The sequence below is a fragment of the Stegodyphus dumicola genome, chromosome 6 (assembly GCF_044657685.1).
Source record: "Stegodyphus dumicola isolate Sdum_Otavi_A_Nest chromosome 6, ASM4465768v1".
In the NCBI taxonomy this organism is placed as follows: domain Eukaryota; kingdom Metazoa; phylum Arthropoda; class Arachnida; order Araneae; family Eresidae; genus Stegodyphus; species Stegodyphus dumicola.
The window spans coordinates 14,087,873-14,101,531 of NC_140773.1; the positions used below are offsets into that span (position 1 = coordinate 14,087,873).

The 13,659-nt window shown below is 33.5% G+C and overlaps 1 protein-coding gene across 2 annotated transcripts in view; it reads left to right on the plus strand.

The window, feature by feature from the left end:
• The window catches only part of LOC118190133 (sorting nexin-24-like), a 325,059-nt gene that overhangs the window by 63,334 nt on the left and 248,066 nt on the right, over positions 1-13,659 (plus strand). The window contains exon 1 of one of the 2 annotated variants that reach the window (XM_085818123.1): positions 10,307-10,396. The exons of the other annotated variant lie outside the window; for it this stretch is intronic. The gene's annotated coding sequence lies outside the window, so the exon portion shown is untranslated. Of the gene's footprint in view, positions 1-10,306; positions 10,397-13,659 lie in introns of those variants that run through there. 2 annotated transcript variants of the gene reach the window in all.

Genomic DNA, 13,659 nt, shown 5'->3' on the forward strand with positions numbered 1-13,659 from the left:
AACGAGTTAGCTATCCATCTAGTTTTATTCTTTCTCTTTCACCCTCCAGCCAGCGCCCCCTATCAGACATCATCTTTATTAACTACGTTTAGCCGCTAGCTCATTCGTGAAGGTCCCAACGGTATTTGGCTATAGTGCCCAAGGGCACCCTATCTATAAATGCCGTTTCGAAGCAAAGTGGTTTGATGTCGCACATATTTTTTTCCTGTTAGATTCGTATGGGATGTATTGAATTTGAGTAATGTTTCCTGACGGAAAGTGCTTCATTTAAGAGGCCAAATAATTATATGTGCATCTTTGTACGTCTCTTCCCGATCTATATTATTACAAAAGGTAACAAAAATATGAAAAACTCTTGTTATTGTTAATTTTGAATAGTTGAGATATAATTTATCAGTTATTATGCAGAAAACAGAAGAAATATTTTGATAAAACATTTTTGCCGAAAATCTTTTGACATTTATTTCTCTATTAGATACTTATTTATTATTAACTATTACCATCCAAACCATATGATAGCTATACAAGTGTCCATTATGTTTTTGAAGCAATAGCATAATGGACACTATAATAAAAGAAAGAAATAATAACAATAAGAAAATACAATGCATTAAAAGATATCATTATATCATACATTTCTAGCCATTGTAAGTTGTTATTGTTTCGCATCCTGAATAATACGGAAATAAAACAAAACAAAACAAAAAGTAAAAAAGATTTCAGATTTTAACTGTTGCCCAAAAAGGATTTGTTATGATTTTTTACTCTGTCGCTAAGATTATAGAGTCATTAGGTTAATTAGAAAAACCGGAGAGATGAAAAATTAGCAACCGCCTTCGTCGGGAATTGAACCACGGACCTCTGGAATACCGGTCCAGCGTGCAGAACTACTACACCACGAAGGCACGCTAGGAACGTGGGAGAAATACCTTATACACTCCCCCCCCCCTTTCAAAGGGCGACCGGGGTTTTTAGGGGACCGAATCCTCAAATTCTGGGTGTGGAGAAACCTCATCCAGCACCATTTTAGTTCGGGCGCCACTGTAGATTCATTAGGTTAATTAGAAAACCGGAGAGATGAAAAATTAGCAACCGCCTTCGCCGGGAATCAAACCACGGACCTTTGGAATACCAGCCCAGCGTGCAGAACCCTACACCATGAAGGCACGCTAGGAAGGTGGGAGAAATACCTTATAAGATCGAAGTCTATTTTCTCTTGAACTTACTCCTGCTAAACCATTTTTTAGTTCAAAGGGTCAACTTTCCCAGAAGGACTATTATTCTTGTTTCTGCATTTTGCGTCGATTCACTACAAGCGTTGTTTCACTTTTCAAATTGTTGCCACCAAATATTATCCCCCTGTGTCATTTAAAGAAATTAAATAATGAAGAATCTGCATAGATGTATGTAAGTTTCACGCATTGTGATAAAACAACGGTACCTAGAGCCATCCAATTTTGAATGATATAATCCTACTTCGAATCTGGGCATCTGGAAGCCCAAATTTGAAATATTTTTATTATTGATTTCATATTTTGTAAACCTTTAATGAATTTTGATTAACAAACTCAAGGATTTCAAAGCGAGCAATGGCAACGTTGTACAGAAAAAGCATTTTTATCTCCAGCGCGCGAGACTGTGTATCGGAAATTCCAAAGATATGCTCATTTTAAAATTACTTTGCGATATTGCTCTTGAACTAAATTTTATGGTTTAACTGCTAAGAACATGATATTTAATAACTAAAGGTAACGCACAATATGTTAAAAAAATGCCCCTTCGGACGTAATTTAAAATCTGGAACCTTTCAGATTTTCTTTGAATTTATTATTAAATATCTTTACTTGGGCGCTGACTTAGCTTGATGAGGAAGCTTTGGGGATTTTTGAGAGAATAATGTTGCTTTGCATACTTGCTGGGATAAATGGAAGGTGAAGAAGAAGATCTAATTTAGAGCTATACAAAATCTACAGACAACCTGGTGTAACAAATTTCTTCAAACTACGGACACTTAAATGGGATGGTCATCTGGCCAGAATGCATGAAGGTCGGGGCTGTAAGAAAATCTTTCTGGCAGAGACCATGGGAACCAGACCACGGTGAAATAGATCGATTTTATTCAAAATTACCGGGTAGAGTAGACTTTAAGGTACCCCTTGTATTATGGCGAAGTTGTTGTTTGATTTATCGCCAAGTTGTTGTTTCATTTATGGTAGGTAGCCTGAGTAGTTGAATGTTATGGAAACCCTAAACGTAATTGGGTGCATGATTCTGGGAAATTTTGAATCATGGGATGTTTTGTAAGCGTTTTTGTGGTGTGTGTTAAAACCGTTTAGATGGATTTGAATGGGTTTGTAGGAAGAAAGTTTCAGGTGGTCACTATGTGAAGCGTTCGATCAGAAAGAGGACCTGGTTTGAAAAAAGTCATTTGAGTATGATTGGTATTTTGATTTTTACGTGGCTCTGGGTGTACGAAGCGAACTCAAAAATCATGGTAAGTGAATACTTGCTTTTGATAGTGCTTAAATGTATAACAAGTTTTTTCATTTTTATGTTATTTTATTGTTTGGTTTAAAATGTATTTTACTGAGATTATGTATTTTTTTGTTTGCCTATATTGTAGACTTTGGTGCTCCTTTGACTTTTTAAATGAAAATATATCGATGTGTACATGGACAAAGTAAAGGGAGTGCGCAATGCAAGTTTGTGCAATTCTGGGATTTTTTTTTTAAGTGAAAATAGGTCGATGTGTACATGGATAAAGTTTAAAGAGTGGGCAATACCATTTTTGTGCAATTCGGGGATTTATTTTAAGTGAAAATAGGTCGATGTGTACATGGATACCGAGTTTGTGCAATTGTTTGTCTTGTTATTTTGGCTTTGTGTAGCGGCGATTTTTGGCGCAAAAATCGCCGCTTCGCAAGCCAAAATAACGAGTCAAAGAATTGCACAAAATCGGTATTCATGTACCGCCAAAAATCGCCAAGTTTCGCCAAGGGGTACCCTAAACTATACTTTTACCAAAATTACCTAAACATTCGAAAGATTAAAAACTGGAAAACAGTTGCCAAAAGCAGAGATGACTGGTGATGACTTCTGGAGAAGGCCAGTGCCCGCCCTGGGCAGTCGAGCTAATGAAAAAGCAGATTAAGCATCGTTTTTTCGCACCGACTCCACATAATTGTCGGCAACAAAATCATAAAATTTTTTAAATCTACATAGCAGCATACGTTGAGAGTTCATGTTGCAGTGTTAAGTGTTTGCATAGATTTTTAAATTTGTTTTCACTCTTTACACATTTAATCATATCAATCTTCATTTTTCATAGTAAGACGGAAAACAACAAAAACAGTTTGTCTTTTTATTATTAACTTTTAATGTGTTAACTTGATTTATTAAATATTACGTTCTTCGCACTTGAAATTCAGTCCACCAGCAAATATTTAAAAACAGCATATCTTTAGAATTCCTGATAGGGTGTTATCATGATATAGAAAAAGTATGTAATGATTTTAAAGAGTCCGGCTAGAGTAATTTAATAAAATATTGAATACTTTCAAAAGTTTTACAAAATATGAAATAATAAAGCTAATTCGAAATTCAATCCTGGTGCACAAGTTCGGGTGGAGGTTTACTTTATTCAAAATTTAATGGATCTAAGTACCCTCGTTATTTTTTCATTTTTTTTTACATTAACATATATATGCACATGCAGATTCTTCATTATTTAATATCGTTTAAAGAAATACAAGATGATAGTGTTTAGTGGCAACAATTTGAAAACTGATGGGCAGTTTGTGGTGAACAAATGCAAAATCCAGTTTCGAGACTAATTAGCCATTTTGAGTTAATAACGAAAATTTAAAAAAAAAAAAAATGTGTCACTTCTAATTGTTGCAATATCTGAAAGAAGTCCGTTTCTCGGGAAATTATTTTAAAATTTATATTTACAAGTGCCATTAGTTACTTATTTTCCATTTTTGCATTTGCGGTTTTGCAGCTGAGGATGGTGGTTCGGTAAAACCATCGAAACTAGTCCTGTGGAAATTCTGTAAATATAACGCTGATTTTTGTTGTTTGTCTTCTGAATTAGTACTTATTTTCCCTTCAGATTAATGATGATTCATACGCCAGGTCACTGAAATAAACTTAGAATGTAAATTGGTTTATGGTTTATTAGATTAGATTACGGCAAAGCACTCGAGGGCTATTTTCCTTAAGGGAGGGATGCCTTCGTGGAGGACTTTCTAAGGGAAACTGGCTCGTATACACGTTACACATGGAGAAAACCATGAAAACGCCCATGCAGCCAGCCCGTTCGCGGGATTCGAATCTTGGACCGAGCTACCAGTGTTTAGCGACTTTACCGCTAGGCTGCTGGTGGGCCTAGAATGTAAATTGAAATGAAATTGGATTGAAATGAATTTCGGATGAAATAATGTATTCGCAAATGAAACTCACAAAATAGTGAAAAATACAACAAAATCTTTAGAGATGTCATTTGAAATAACTTTTTGAAGACGTTATCATACTAACATTTCTCGTGGAGTGCAATGCAGAAGACTAAATATAACTGAAGCTCAAATATGAATAATGTGTAAAAAACAACATAGATTGCTTATTTTTCATATTTAATGGCTGTTCAATATCAGCATATGTATTTAGTAAAACGTGTATATCAAAACGCTTACCTTTGCTGTATTAATCTGGATCTTTTGAAAACTTCGAATACCTTTTGAATGTAATTTTGAAAATCTATATTTAAAAGGTATTCTTAAAAGGAATAATTTAAAAGATATTTAAAAGGTATTATTAATTTTTCGTTTTTTAATAATTGTTTGAAGGCCTAGAAACATATTAAATCTTATGGTTGAGATATTAATACTCTCAAATATATTAGTAAATTTTTTAAACCGTATCAACGTTAAAATTATATTTTAATATTTGAAAATTAGCTCGATAAAACATTTTCCATATTTAGTGATATTACTTGAAATGTCACTAGCAAAAACGAGATGCAGCAGATTTCAAGGTCTGGTCTTCAGTTGCATCACAGTTGTCAGAGAGTTGTGAAAGGCTGTAAATACAATGTGTGTGTGTGTGTAATTATGGCAAAGCCTCGAGGGCTATCTGCCTAAAAGGAGGGATGCCTTCGTGGAGGACTTTCTAAGGGAAACTGGCTCGTATACACGTCACACATAGGGAAAACCACGAAAACGGCCCATGCAGCCAGTCCGTTCGCGGTATTCGAACCTCGGACCGAACTACCAGTGTTCAGCGACTTTACCGCTCGGCCGCTGGTGGACGCTGTAAATACAAAAGTCATCACAAAGTACAACAAAACAATTATTTGTATAAACAATATGGTGTAAAGTTATAAAAGGCTATAAATACAAAAGTCATCCTAAAATTTAAAAAAAAAATAAAAAAAAAAATTGTATAAACATATGGTGTAGAGTTATAAATGGCTATAAATACAATCGCTATCATAAAGTACAAAAAAAAAAATTATTTGTATAAACATACGGTGTAAAGTTGTAAAAGGCTATAAATACAAAAGTCACAAAGTAAAACAAAACAATTATGTGTATAAACATATGGTGTAGAGTTATAAAAGGCTAAAAATACAAAAGTCATCATAAAATAAAACAAAACAAGTATTTGTATAAATATGGTGTAAAGCTGTATAAGGCTATAAATACAAAAGCCATCATAAAGTACATCAAAACAATTATTTGTATAAACATATGGTGTAAAGTTGTAAAAGGCTATAAATACAAAGGTCATCACAAAGTACAACAAAGCAATTATTTGTATAAACATATGGTGTAAAGTTGTAAAAGGCTATAAATATAAAAGTTATCATAAAATAAAATAAAACAATTATTTGTATAAACATATGGTGTAGAGTTATAAAAGGCTGTAAATACAAAAGTCATCATAAAGTACAACAAAACAATTATTTGTATAAACATATGGTGTAAAGTTGTAAAAGGCTATAAATACAAAAGTCATCACAAAGTAAAACAAAACAATTATTTGTATAAACATATGGTGTAAAGTTGTAAAAGTCTGTAAATACAAATGTCATCACAAAGTACAACAAAATAATTATTTGTATAAACAATATGGTGTAAAGTTGTAAAAGGCTATAAATACAAAAGTTATTATAAAGTAAAATAAAACAATTATTTGTATAAACATATGGTGTAGAGTTATAAAAGGCTATAAATACAAAAGTCATCATAAAATACAACAAAATAATTATTTGAAACAAACAATTATTTACAACAAACAATTATTTGTATAAACATATGGTGTAGAGTTATAAAAGGCTATAAATACAAAAGTCATCATAAAGTACAACAAAACAATTATTTGTATAAACATATGATGTAAAGTTGTAAAAGGCTATAACTACAAAAGTCATAATAAAGTACAACAAAGCAATTATTTAAATAAACATACGGTGTAAAAATATTAGGTTATAAGCAGGAGAGATCAAAAATGAGTAATACCCTCGCCGGGACTCGAACCACAGACCTCTCGAAACGCTTTGGAAGCAAGTTACCTAGTAAGCCTAAGAATTGCCAATACTGGGCAGGCTCACACTGTTGGAGTAAACCTTAAATTGCCAACAGCTAAGATATCGTTGTAACATTATTCAACGAAAAAATGGCTAATGGACCTGTAGAGGCATTCGGTTATTTTGAAACAGGAGACAAGAAAAATGAGCAAGGCCGTCGTCAGGACTCGAACCACAACTTCTCGAATACGCGCCAAGCGTGCTGACCACTACACCACGAAGGCATGCTAAGAAGGTGAGAGATATACCATATAATGGAATGTATTAATGCATAGTACAAAATTAAAGCAATGGAAAATAAACATAGACTACTATTTACCCTAATTTTTTTTTATTATAAAGCATTTGGTAGCTTATAGATAATTAAAAAAAAGCTTGAGTTGTATTTATCTAAATTCAAATAATGATTTGAGACCTTTTTGATCATAGCTTTGTCAAATATGCCTCTTACTTCTTATACGTCTGCAGCATCTTTGTAAGTATTGAATTCTGTTAAAAAGTATGAAATTCACAGCTCTGAAAAATCAGAAAAATTTCAGACACAATTCTCTGAAAGTTGACAATTATAATGGTTTATGGGGTTATAATTACGATCTTATTTTCTTAATATGATCTTAATTTCTTTTACATCTGCAAAGCTTCTCTTTAACAGCAGTTCTAAGTTTGGTCATTTAGAACTTTTATAATAATATACATAATTTTCAGGAGCTTATCTTTATAATAATAACTTTATAATAACCTAGAGAATTTGTACGATGTTTTGCATTATTTAACTATAGACGTACGGTGCATTTGGGAAATTCTGGAAATAATATTTAATGTTGTCACTTACCTCCATTGTCCACTTCCGCTGAGTAGTTCTCTATTTTTATTTCCTTGTATGAAGTAAAGGAAGTATTGATTTAACGAAATATTTCAGATATCATATTTCAACGAAAGTATCCATTTTGACTGTTAACAAAGCCATTTAAATGTTTTTTTTTTTTTTTTCTTGAAATTTCTACGTATGGATAGAATAAAGGATTTTTCCAAAACAGATTGTAAAATGGATTTAAAAAGGATCCAAAAGTGATTTTTTCCTTGACCTCTTCTACGTAGTTATGTACGTATCTCGCTTAATTGAAAACAATTAGTCGTAGAACGTTTGAATTTTGTATATAGGACTAGTTAAGACATCTAGTTATGCACTCCCTTTTTACTTCCTTGTACGAAGTAAAAAGGAAGTACTGTAATCGCAAAACTTTCGATTATCATATTTCAACGAAAATATCCATTTTGACTGCTATCGAATGCAATTTAACTATGTTTTTGCGTGACATCTATACGTAAGGACAGAATAAACGACTCTTTTTCCCCCAAACGAATTATAAAACTGATTTAAAATGGATTCAGAAGACATTTTTCCTTGGCTTCTGTACATACGTATGTACCTATATATATATATTATAAGTAAAGTTGTAAGAACAATACAAAAAAGACCAATATATATATATATAATATTGAGTTATGCGATATATATACTATATCGCATAACTCAAAAACGAATAGCCTCAGCGCGGTGCAATTTTGTATATAGGACTGCTATAACATGTAGATGTGCACCTCGTATTCTAGTTGCAATCGGCCGCACCAAAATTATATAAATATATGTTATATATATCAACTCTGTTACTCGGTTCAGTGAGCTCAGTTTCTTTATTCTTATATGTTTGTAAATTTTACATTTTTTGCTTTTAAAATGATTGAGTTATGTTGTTCTTAGCTTCCGGTTAAGGTTTTTTTGCTTTTACTTAGTCTGCATGCAATAATTATGGAATTATCAACAATTTAAAAGTTTTTTTTTTAACTGCGGCTAAGCCTAATTTTTGCTTAGCATGGCAGCCATATTTGTTTACATTTGAAACTAAGCAGAATAGAGGATTTGTTGCCAATTTAGAGGAACTAAGCTTCGCAACAACAAAGACAACACCTTCTTTTATTATTGCGAATGAAATCATGCTTAATCCATTCCGGAATTTATTCGAGGTAATATATGTTTAAGATTTATTTCGTAATTTTTAATATAGATATTGTGAGTTTTTGTGTATTTTTGCATCGCGAAGGGAGAACTGAATTGATTGAATGAGAAATACTGAATCAACCGCAAAAAACTGTTTCTTTCTTTCTTTTTTTTTTTTTTTTTTTTTTTTTTTTTTGTTTAATTTCTTTTATACATCGTTTTAGATTTATTATAGTATTTGAACATGTGGTAACGATTACGTTATTCTTCAGATGATGTAACACTGTTAAGTGAACCTAGCGCCAATGTGTCGCTATGGTAAATAAATATAGTGAATTTAAAGAGTGCATTTATTCTATTCTCATCTATACGCTGTCGACGAAGTAGATTGAATTCAGTCCAATAAGTTTAAATGAAATGCAAGAAAAATGCGTATAATTTAATATCCCGTACAAGGAAGTCATGTGGTGTATATGTTACCGTGAAAGACCGAAATTGGAGAGTGTCGACTTTCACCGGAGAATATCAACATTCACCAAATACGTCGGTGAAAGACAGAATATTTCACTACATTCTTGTATATTCGGACCCTCACCGGTGTATGTCGACAATCACAGATATGCTCTGGTGAAAGTCGAAAAGAGAGGTCATAAAGTGCCATAATAGTTTTTAAGTTGTTGCAATAAATAGGATTTGAATCACATAATTTAGTAAGTTTTTTATTACTGTTATTTTATTTTCTCATTTGGAACGTACTGTATAATTAAGTAAGTTTTTAATTTCTATCATTTTCCTTTCTCATTTTGAATGTATTGTGTGTTTTAGATTCTCATGTTAAGTTCTTATTTCAAGTGCGTTTATTCGCGACTGAATGACGGAGAAGAAAATATAATATTGTTATATGTTCAACATTCACCATTAGTACATGGTGAGTGTCGACATTGACCGGTGTAAGTCAGAAATAAAAGTATTTGGAAAATATTTCGGACATACATCAAGAGACTATGTGAATGTTGACATTCACCGGTGAAAGTCGACATTCTCCAGATTTCGGTGTTTCACCGTAACATATACATCAGATTTGTTAAATTAATGAAAACCTATGTTTTCGTAGTTTGGTAGTTAAGATACTTTCATTCAAGGTGATATGCTTACCATTTTGTAAATTATTAACCAAAAGAGAGTAAGTACTTTCAGTGCATCCGAAATTCTGGGAATCATGTGGAATTTATAGTATTCAGCTCTCTTGTCCGCTTCTACTGACTAGGTCCCCCCTCAATTGAAGAACTTCTTTACTTTTCAGTTTGACAGTTAGGCAACTTTTATTAAATGTAATATGTATACAGGTTATTAAACTGTGGACGGTAGAGACTTCTGCACATTCCAAAATGGCGAGTATTGTAGCTTCGTTGTCCACCTCCGCTGAGTATCTAGTTTCCTTGTTACCAAAAATGACTGAAGCCATTTTGTCCCGCAAGTCTCCATTTCATCCTTTCTCTCGCCTTCTGCAAGCCACAAACAGCTCAGTCACTCCGTAAGAGGATAATTGGATCATACCGATACAGCGAGTGGAAGGGAGTCTCTATTTTCGTAATTGTGTTGAAAGCAAACGTGAAACACCGGGATGGCTAAAAGGCGGTCGATCTAACGACTCGTGAGAAGAGGGATAGGGAGGAGGCAGACGATTAATGCGAGTGAGTGTAGATGGGAGAAGAACGACTCCTTTCAGACAAGGACAATGGTGAATTTATCTTTATTTGGGAAGGAGTTCACTTCCTCGAGATTTGAATCAAAGAATACTTGTGGACGAGGTAAGAGGAACTAAATGTCAATAATTAGGGCTTGTATTATCTGGTATAATCTGTGATGAGACTTCATCCCATTATGTAGAATTTATACATTAAAGGATACGTATTTAGCACATAGAAGGATTTAAAAGCGATAGTTTAGGTTAGTAGAGATATCTGGAGCTTGATGTATTATGTTTTTAATGCTATTCTCAGACATATAAATTATGCAAAATGATGCCTACTATGCTTTTTCCATCTCCTACAGCCCAAAACCTTTAAGACAGAAAGGGTGATAATTTTTGTTTTAATATTAATATCTTTAGCACAGAATAGTGGTTATTAAGTAGTTTAATGAGAACTTATGATTTATGACTGGCAACAATGAAGACCTCAACTTTCTTTACTGTAGAAGTATTACACTACAACTTTGAAAAATAAACAAATAAATAAACACAAAAATATAAAAAAATCTGAAGGTTTTCAGATTTTATATTACGACACAAGGAGGCGTTTTTTTTTACTTTTATTTATTAAATATCCTATTCTTCGAAATTAAACCATAAAATTCAATTCAACAGCAATATCGCAAAATAATTTTAAAATTATTACATATTACATATATATATTTGTAATAATAAAATTCCATAGAATAAGAATTCCATAAAATTCCATAAAATTTAAGAATTCCATAAAATTACAAATTAAAAAAATACATCATAAAAAATGAGCGAATTATATTCCGATTAAACCTAAATTTCGAATTCTGGAAGAAGGAATCAAGTAAGCCTGATTAAAAAAAAAGAAATATTAATAAATATATATCAAATTCAATTAACACTGAGGCGATAAAATTTTGAGAGCTAATATTTTAAAAACTACAGGTGCTATTTTTACAAATCTTGGCAATTTGGCATAATCTGAGAATCGACTGTGGAAAACCAAATTGGCATTTCATTTCAGAAAAAGTCCGATTTTGTGTCCAGATACCTATATTAGAACAACGACTTAGACAGTTCTATATTACCGAGCTATTGCAGGCGCAACGTTGCCGGTTCCTTAAATTAAGCCCAAGGGCACATGACAGAATTAATTCTGGAAATGGAAAACTTCTCAGATGAGAAAACGGAGAAAGGAAATGTGAGAGGGGTACCAAAAGGAAAAGGGCCAAAGGCATCTGCCAGGTGAACGGAACTTGACAAGATGAAGAAAATCCGAACGGATACTTGACAATTCAGAGAAACGACACATGCAAAACATGGTTCAAAATACTATACAACAACAACAAAAGTTCAAGACTAAATATTAAATTTCAACTTTAACCCATACAACAGAAAATCAACACACAACAGTTATTACAACATCACACTAGCAATCCAAACAGCTTAGAGTACAGCACTGTCTTTATCAGATAAAATGAAAGAAATTACAGCCACCAAATTGAGGAGCAAGAGGAGAAGCATAAGCCTCATCCCATGAAGGTGTGAGCAGCAAGTGGTCTTATGTTGCGGTCTTCATTGAGTATTTCGTAGTGGAAGACTTGGGAATAGTTCACATTCGCAATGGACAGCTTTTAGAGAAGAATTTATCATTTGTTCTTTTAATAAATTCTGTGATGGTTTCAAGATTAAGATCTCTATGAAGAAGTTAATTTCGGATGAGAAAGTCAGCATCAATGATAATACGAAGAAATTTATTCTGCACTATTTGAAGTTGATGTGATTGATTAGGAGAGGCAGTATTCCAAGCTGGAGATGCATAACAAATAATAGGTGGGATACAAGTAGCATAAATGTGTCTCTTGGTTCTTAGGCTAAGGTTAGAAAATTCTCCAATTACTGGAAGAAACCTACCCATAATTCCAGTTGCTTTATTTTTAACATTCTTAGTATGGTTGGTCCAATGCTATGTATAAATCTAATATATATCCTAAGTCACGCTTTCGAGACATGAAAAAAAGCAAACTGAATTTCGTGAATCAGCCCAGTAGAACGGAATATACAGAACTTTTTTTTTTCAGTGTACATACTATTTTCAAGTTACTTATCCACAGATAGTAATTAAATTGTCAGCACCGAGTGAATGCATTTCTGTTCGTTTAGTTAAAATAAAAGGGTTAAAGACCTTCTTCTGCAGTCATCTGTTCTTTCATGACCTAGCGAGAATTCGCTACCTCGTCTTGCAGTAGGGTCTACCAGTTTATGATCTGGAAACACACTAGAAGAGTCTACAGAATATGCTGCAAAAGTTGCGGGAAATATGCCAGACAGCAGAAATATAGTAAGTAAATCGTAGGCATCGTGAGTAAATATAGATTGCTCGAAGTTTAATTAGGATTAATCATACATATACAGTGGTACCTCTACATACGAGTTTAATTCGTTCCGTAACCTTGTCGTATCTCAAAGCAATTTTCCCCATTGAAATTAATTGAAATGCCATTAATACGTTCCAGCTTCCAAAACCCCACCTCAGTTGTTTTTGTTAAGTGTTTTGCTTTGCTCATTTTCACCTGCAGATTGTTTAAAAAACTGTCCAAGGAGGTTTGTTTCTTCCTTCCTTTCAGCATATTGCGGAAATGAGTTAGGTAAGTTTCGTTGAACAACTCCGATGCACGACCAGTTGCAACTTTTTCGCAGTGATTTTTATCCACGATCTCTACAACTTTCTCCCACATTCCCAAGATCTCCTTTATATCTCTTGTAGGGATACCCTCCTCCATCTCTGGCTCCTCTTCAAAACTAATTTTTCGTTGCTGAACCATCGTATGCTGCTGCGAATGTAGATCGTGTAACTTTTCTTTTGTCAGCTCCTGAAACTGTTCCTCAATGAGTTCGTTCACAACTCTCTCATCCACCTCCAAACCCATGGATTTTCCCAAAGAAACAATCTCCTCTACCACTGACACTTCGGGTTCCAATCCTTCGAATGCCCTTTCAGCTACAGCCTCAGGCCACAGCTTCTTCCATGCAGAGGTTAATGTCCATTAGATTGTTTAGGTAGAAACTGTTAGATGCTGCACATGACCCCAACATGCGCGCGCATGTTGAGGTCGTGTGCAGCGGTCTAGTGTGTGATTCATCGTATCTCAAATCTTGCTCTCATCTTAAAGCAAAATATCGCTCACTCGGCGGCGTATATTAGGACAAAACACTCGTATATTAGAGCACTCGTATATCGAGGTGCCACTGTACTTGCGTAAATATCATTCAGTAAGACACATTATAATGGGTTGCCAAGAAAGTAATTTTTGATTTCTAGTATGAAATAGAACTCAATTTTTCTCA